At 38.8% G+C, this 8,367-nt stretch overlaps 1 long non-coding RNA gene across 1 annotated transcript; it reads left to right on the top strand.

Moving 5' to 3' along the window:
* Window positions 1-5,670: 5,670 nt before the first annotated feature.
* Window positions 5,671-7,584, top strand: LOC310721034. The gene is made up of 4 exons (XR_014531896.1): window positions 5,671-5,773; window positions 6,773-6,835; window positions 6,925-6,963; window positions 7,058-7,584. It is a non-coding gene; the product is annotated as an uncharacterized lncRNA (long non-coding RNA).
* Window positions 7,585-8,367: the final 783 nt, after the last annotated feature.

The following is an 8,367-nucleotide window of genomic DNA, read 5'->3' as shown; positions in this document are numbered from 1 at the left end:
CCTCATAGAGTGTGGAGAACTCACCATTTACATCAACAAACTGATAGCGATCAGTCAAATAAGACCTGAGCCAAGAGAGAGCCGTTCCCTTTATTCCAACAACGTTCTCAAGTCTAGCAAGCAGTATAGTGTGATCAATGGTGTCAAAAGCTGCACTAAGGTTGAGCAAAACAAGTAAGGAGACAAAACCCTGATCAGAGGCCAATAACAGGTCATTTACCACCTTAACTAGCGCCGTCTCTGTGCTATGATGAGGCCGAAATCCTGACTGATACATTTCATAAATGTTATTCATAAGTAGGTGTGAGCAGAACTGCTGTGCTACAACCTTTTCTAAAATGTTGGATATAAAGGGGAGATTTGATATTGGTCTGTAGTTGGACAGCTGACATGGGTCAAGGTCAGGTTTCTTAATTAGGGGGTGGATAACTGCCAGTTTGAAGGATTTTGGTACAAAACCAGTGAAATTAATTAAATTAAGTCGTTCTCATGAATAGGAGTGAAGCTTTGTAGTTAATTGTCTGCTATAATTACACTGCTGTCTACAGGGTTACTTGTAAAATCATTTGGATTTATATTAACCGTCTGGATTTCTTGCCTGATGTTTTAAATTTTATTATTAAAAAAGTTCATGAAATCATTACTACCTAATGATGGCGTGCATGTGAGTGCAGTGCTTTTATTCCCTGTTAATTTTGCCTGTGCTGAATAATTATATAGTTATTTTCTATGAGGGTGGAGAAATATGCTGATCTAGCAGCACTAGCTCTCCTTTCATGCTATTTGAAATACTGTTAATTTTGTTTGACGCCATTTACGTTCTAATTTTCGAGTGGTCTGTTTTAAGGTGCGTGTATGATCATTATACCACTGTGCTAATTTTTTCTCCCTGATCATTTTGGTCTTAAGGGGAGCTACATCATCTAGAGTATAACGTAATGTTGATTCTAGGTGTTCAGTGGCCCAGTCGAGCTCTGCAGGGTCAGACGGAGATCTATCTAATATCGTAATTTCTGGAAGATTATTGATAAAACGTGCTGCTGTAGCTGACGTGAAAGTACGCTTAACACGGTAACGTGGTGAGGTAGAAATGCAATGACTGAGGCAGATTTTAAAAGAGATGAGGTAATGGTCTGAAATAGCTTTAGACTGTGGAATTATGACTAAGTTTTTTATTTTTAATCCAAATGTTAACAACTATGAGTGGGTCCTATAACATTCTGATTAATTCCAACTGAATCTAGAATGGACACATCTGCTGCTCTTAAGGAGTTTTCCTGATTATCAAAATGAATGTTAAAATCACCAAAAATTAATGCTTTGTCTAGAGAAGTAACTAAATTTGTAATGAAATCTGCAAATTCTATTAGAAAATCAGAGTCGGGCCCCTGGGGGTCTACAAATAATAATTAGTGGAATTGACTGACTGGACCTGCTTTTGGACACTAAATATTTTATGTTGGTGTAAAGAACTTCAAATGTTTTATATTTGTGTTTAGTCTTTTGTGTGACGTTTAGATTTTTATTACAGATAGCTGCGACTCCACCTCCTCTGCCATTTAGACGGGGTTGGTGTATGTAGCTATACCCAGGAGGACTCGCTTCATTTAATGCTAAATATTTATTCGGTTTAATCCATGTTTCTGTCAAACACATTATTTTAAACTCCTGGTCGGTAATAATTTCGTTTATAGTCAGCACTTTTGACGTGAGAGATCTAATATTCAGCAATCCTATTTTTAGATCAGAGGTGCTGCTGTGCGTTCAGTCCTATTTAATTTAATGTTAATCAGGTTACTAAAACAGGCTTTCTGATAATTCCTACATTTTGGTTTTGCTCGGGGGACAGACACAGTCTCAATTTGGTGGATCCTGAGTGACGACTCTGTGCAGCTAGCAGACGGTCGGTTTAGCCTGTCTGTCTGCTTCCTGGCCTTGGCTCTGGACAGTCACTTGTTAACTAGTGCTGTTCTGAGACTATTACCTATACTACAAGAAATGAGAGCAGCACCTTCCCGGGTAGGATGGATACCGTCCCGCCCTAACAGGCCAGCCTTGCCCTCAAAAATGCTCCAATTATTAATGAAGCCCACATTGTTTTTGGAGCACCACTCGGACATCCAGCAGTTCAGCGATTATAACCTGCTGTAGGCTTCATCGCCACATCGCATTCGGATGGGGCCAGAGCGTTACTGCATCAGACATTGCCTTCGCTAATTTACACACCTCTATAATATTACTCTTAGTAACCTCTGACTGTCGAAGGCGTATATCATTAGCTTCTGTGTGAAAAACTATTGTAAAGAACCTGTGCTTTCCTAAGAATCTAAGTTGACCTGCTATGTCCGGCGCCCTGGCTCCCGGTATACACATAACCTGTGCTGCTGGTGCCCCTAAAGGTCTAGCTAATTTCACGTGCCTCAGAATGGAGTCTCCTAAAACCAGAGCTCTTTCAGGTTTCTCAGCGGGTGCTTCACTGAGGAGAGCAAACCTGTTGGACACGTGAAGCGGAGAGGAATGGTGCTCCCGCAAGCCTTAGTGTCAGCTTTGGCTTAGCGAGTATGCCGCCGAGTCGTCACCCATTTGCCCCGCTGCGAGGGCTCTAATGCCGGAGTCGAGGGGAATATTAACTTCACCTAGGGCATCCAGACTTTCCCCTGCAGAACCTGGACTGCTCTCAAACTCACTACTTCTCTCTAGACTCTGGATGCGCTTCTCTAATGCTAAGATCTTCTCCGTCAAAGAGCAAACTAGCTTACACTTCTCACAGATAAAATTATCGCTAACAACGGAGAAAAACAGACTAAACATGTCCTCCGCTCACTGCTTTCAAACCCTCAAACAGGGAATAAAGTACTCTTCCGAAAGCAAAAATAGACAAGACAGAGCCAACGGAAAGTTCCACTAGATTTTGTAATGTGCTTCCAATTCTATGGAATTCAATATGTCCAGCATTCTAATGTGTCCTAGTGTTTAATAGGGTTGAAGTCAGTGTTCAATATCAGAACATCTTCAACTCCAACCCATGATATGCAGATGCTATAGAGCTGGAACTGGTTTGTATCTTCTAGTTCAAGTGAAGGGTGAAATTTCAAGATCCCGCATCCAAAGACGTCTGATACGAGTGTGTAAATTTAACAGTTTGGAGAAGAACCACATATCAGGATTCCCAATACCTTGTTGTTTTTGTTGCTATAAATTAATGTTTATTTTTAAACCTCAGCACTCCTGTAAACATCTGTCCCAACGTCCTGTGAGATTACAGTATTTTCAACAAGTTTCACAATGAGGTTGTGACACACGTGGAGGAAAACCGTGTGAAATTGGGTGAATCACACCACATTTCCAAACGGCACCGAAAAAATTTATCTTACTGAAAGAGCTGAATCACCTCTCAGGAGTCGCTTCTGATTGGTCAACTGCAGCCGAAAAATCTTATAAAATGTGGTGAGCAGAGGTATGCTGAGGTAGCGTACCATTTTGAATACACACGTCTTCCAGCTTCAGGAGGTGAGGACCATCATCCACAACATCGGCTTTGACCGTTTGTGTGACATTTTGTAAAGTTTTTCTTTTTATTTCCCAGCCAGATCCCAGGACCATCATGAAGATCGCGGTGGTGTTCATTGCTGTGTGCTTCATCGCACTCGCCTGTGCTGTTCCTGTAAGTACTGAACTTCACATCAATGCTTCTGTTTTCGAGCTGCTGCTCAGATTTCTGTTTCGTTTCCGCAGGTTGAAGATGAGCACGAACGGGAGAAGCGCTCGTCCAGTGGCGAGGTTAGTAAACAAAGCAGATCGAATAAAGTCTATTTCATTGAAAGAAAAGTACTAACTGTGTAAATATCTGTGTTTCCAGTCCTATAGAGGGGGAGGACAGTACATGCCATCCTTCATCCCATACAACTCGAACCCCGGTGGCTCCAACAGCATGCAGAACATTCTGTACACCCTGCTGTTAGCTCGCCTGCTCACTCCACCTGCCCCGGCTCCTGCCCCCCCCGCCACCGGTGCAGGCCGCAAATAAGCTCTCTGTTATTTACCCTTCATGTTCTGTCTGATTATTATTACAAATAAAGAGAGATTCTGCTGATCTGAGTGTGATATTTTGATTTGTTGGAGTGTTTTTTTACACCACGCCGCTGTTTAAAGTACTGAAAACTATTTCTTTATTAAATGTAGAATATTAAAAGAGTGTGACAGAAAAAAGAGCCGTCTGTGCTGCATCAAGTGCTTTTCTATGTGAATGAATGCGGAAGTTAAAGTGTTCACTGGATCATGTGATCAGTACAATGAGTTCTGTTCACACTGCAATATATCAGCGATATCCAGGAGCTCCAGATGTTTCAGTGTTCATTTATTTACCATATTTAGCAGTTTTATAGCAGTGTTTCTTTATAAAGTTTTTAAGGCCTGCTATATATATATATATATATATATATATATATATATATATATATATATATATATATATATATATATATATATATAATTCAATTATAATTAGATATAAAAATAATTTTTATAGACTGAATGCAAATCTTTAACAAATACATACTACTATGGGCAAAAAGTATTGGGACACCTGACTTTTCCAGCCATATGAGGTTCTGGAGTGGCATCTAAGGTTCTGGATTACTGATCAGAAGGTCAGAAGGCCAAGTCCCAGCAGTGCCAAGCTGCCCCTGCTGAGCCCTTGAGCAAGATCCTTGCTGTTGCTTTTGGCTGATCCTGCACTCTGACCCTCAGCTTCATAACACTGAGATTTGCAATGAAAGATTTTCACTGTGTTTATAGTTTATATGTTCTTTCTTTTCCAAACATGTACACACAACTGTACAGGACATCTTTAAAATGAAACTATCCCTGCACTTCAACTAGGAGATTTAAACCTTCTCCAGCTCTGACCCCGAAGATCTGCTTTCCATGAGTTGGACTTGTGTAGATTTCCCGCTGTAGAGCTCCAACGCTGTAGGGATGAATGTGAACCTCACTTCACCCCAGGCCTCCTCACGTCACCTCAGCTACATCAGTACATGACTTTACTAACACACATCCTTGCTAAGGAATGAATCTCACACAGAATCCAGTGGAACATCTTCTGAGAAGAGTGGAGCTTATTATAGGAGTAAATGTGGGATGTTCAAAAAGACTTACGATCAGGTGTCCACATACTTTTGCCAACAAGGTCGACGCTACTATAGTGGCAGCAATGATTTGTTTTGAACAGTTTCAGTGTTTCATCATCATCGCGGTAAATACAGTTTTTGGTTTTTAGATTCAGGGTTAAAATATTTCTAAGCATATTTCTATATATGAAAAAATAGGTTTTAATTTTAAATACAGATAATACATGTTAATTTCATATAATTCTCAATCTTATATTATACACATTTTTTATATTATATCAGTTAAAGATAAATCGAATGTGTGATAAATCTGTGTGTGTGTGTGTGTGTGTGTGTGTGTGTGTGTGTGTGTGTGTGTGTGTGTGTGTGTGTGTAGGGAGGAAATATTAATCCTGTGCAGTCCGTGTTTGAGGATTAAAGTCAATCATGTGGAGATTAAAGTGCAGTTTGAGTTGAACCTCGTCTTGTGAAATGATCGTTAAAGCTTCCGAACATTGTGACACTCGTGGTGTTTGGCTGTCGGGGGATTAGTCTGTGTGAGGGTGGAGGTTCCTGTGGAGCATCGACAGAAATCTCACACATCACACTTTCCACTCTATTTCATTAGCTACAGTCCTGAGACTCCAATTTTCCTTCCGATTCACGTAAGTCGTTGATATCAGTTCTATTTTATTGATCATGTTTGGGGCTTTGGGAGTTTTCTCTAAGAGTTATTTTTTTCTTGATTTGTTTTTAATATTTCTAATATAAAAGACAGATTTTATATATTTTATAATAATAATATTTCATATTATTGCTGAATATTATTTTATGAAACTGTTTTACTGAATATTACAGCAGTGTGTGTAGCAGAAACTCTGTACTGAAAGACGTCCTGCAAAAAAATCTACATGTAATTTACCTTCAATTTATTTGATTTATTGATTTATTCCACACTACATTATTGACGTAAACTACATTATTTACATCATGTACTATAATAAAAATCCTGTTTAATTTCTCAAAACAAAACCACACCGTGATGTTTCCGAAGCCCGGATTCTCTCTAAATTAACATTTTCAGAACCGCTTGTTTATTACTGCACTCAAAAATGAGTTTTAAACTATTTTTTTTGTTGTTTTTACCGTCTGTGATGTTGATTTATTTATACCATTTTACCCAGTGTTTATTCTTATTTATTTATTTATTTATTTATTTATTTATTTATTTATTTATTTATTTATTTATCTTTTTTTTATTTAATTACATTTCTTTATTGTGATGATTTATTTATACCACAACAATATAATAAGCTAATGTTTATATATTTATTATTTAAACTTTTTATTATTTATAACCATAACCCAACTATATTAAACTCTTTATTTCTCTTTGTTTTTTCTTTCTTTCATTAGTTTTTTAATTTACTTTTTTTAATGATTAATTATTTACACTTTTTGTGTTTGTGTATGTATTTATTTATTTGTATTTATTTATATTTATTTGTGTTTTTTTAATGATCACTAAGTGTGAATGTGTTTGTTAAATCTTTATTCGATTATTGTATATTTGAATTAATTATAACTCATCATAAACTTTAAAGAAGAAATGATTAAACTAAATTAACCGTAAACTGTTTATTTTTTGTCTTTATGATAATCAGCACTCAGAGGACCACAGGATGTTCTCCATGTTCCTCATCATGTGTCTGATGTTCTCTGGAGCTGTGAGTACCGACATGTTCACTTCGACACACAAACCTCAAACACAGAAATAAAGAAAAGAGTATAAAGTTGTTCCTGATCTTCACTGTAGGCTTCACACCACGGTCGGAAATCGTCCTTCAGCGATGAGGTGAACCTCTTCACTCAAGATCCATCACATGATTCTGATTATTGATGTATAATGTAGAGAATAGCGTGTGAATGGAGTGTTTCTTTTCCTCTAGAGGATTTATTTCCATTATTACCCTGTACAGCAGCCGACCGGGAACGACTTCCTGTGGAAACTCTTCCCGTGGATCATTCCTGGCCTCATCCCTGCTCCAGGCCCCGCCCCCGGACCCGGACCCATACCCCCTGTTACTAACGGAAACCGTGGAGACAGCGGCTAATACCTGCCCGGCCTCGGGTCTGTCCTGAACCCATCACAGGGAAAAACTTTGAGCTCATGGTCAAGAAGATCAAATCAACTTATTTTAGGGACAAATGCAGAAGATACGATGAGGAAGTGTGGAAGCCTGAAGACTTCAGAACCTCCAGGGGTCAATCTTTCTATTCGTGTCCTACTAGAGTACAATATACAGTAAAAATATCAATATAGCAATTTTATTTGATTATTTTTAGGTTCTGGATTTAAAACCATTTTTCTCTGAATGGGTTTCATTGTGTTTCCATGGAAACCACAAGTCCTCTGTATTCTTCTGTATTTTTTTCATTCAAGAGTTCCAGAACAATCCCAATCCCCAAAACACAAGTTAGATCCATTATCTGTGTGTGTGTGTGTGTGTGTGTGTGTGCCTGCGTAAAAAAAAAAAAACCCTAACGATAAATTATTAAGCAGAGATTTAAAAGAGGAACGGGGAGGAACTGATAGAGGAGATGGGAGAGGAACTGTGGGAAGAACTTAAAGTAGAAATTCATTTACAGAAGAACTGGATGACATTTTTGAACATTACTCCTCAGTGTAGTCTTACTGACCCTTTTAATGTGTTTCTTTTATCACTGTGTGTGTGTGTGTGTGTGTGTGTGTGTGTGTGTGTGTGTGTGTGTGTGTGTGTGTTGGGTTTCGGTTGTGAGCTCAGAGTTTTTGCTGTATGTAAACAGAATCATCAGTTTGTACTTGTGCACTTTTATATCATCAATAAATTTCATTCATTCAGCATCAACACACTGCTGATTTAATAACACGTCTCTGTAACAGGTGCCGCACATCGTGTGTCTGTCTGTGTGTGTGTCTGTGTGTGTGTGTGTGTGTGTGTGTGTGTGTGTGTGTGTGTGTGTGTGTGTGTGTGTGTGTGTGTGTGTGTGTGTGTGCAGAAACAGGGTGTGTATGTAATTTAGAGATTTTGGATTTCCCTGGGTGTGACAGACACACAAAAAAGCACACACACAAAAGCACACACACACACACACACACACACACACACACACACACACTGCTGAGTCACCTGTCCATGAGCACACACACACACACACACACACACACTGTTCAGTCACCTGTCCATGAGCACACACACACACATTCTGTTTTCCTTAC

This window comes from Silurus aristotelis, assembly GCF_946808225.1.
Source record: "Silurus aristotelis genome assembly, chromosome: 27".
Lineage (NCBI taxonomy): Eukaryota > Metazoa > Chordata > Actinopteri > Siluriformes > Siluridae > Silurus > Silurus aristotelis.
The sequence above is the reverse complement of the archived record's forward strand: the minus strand, read 5'-3'. Positions and strand labels throughout refer to the sequence as shown.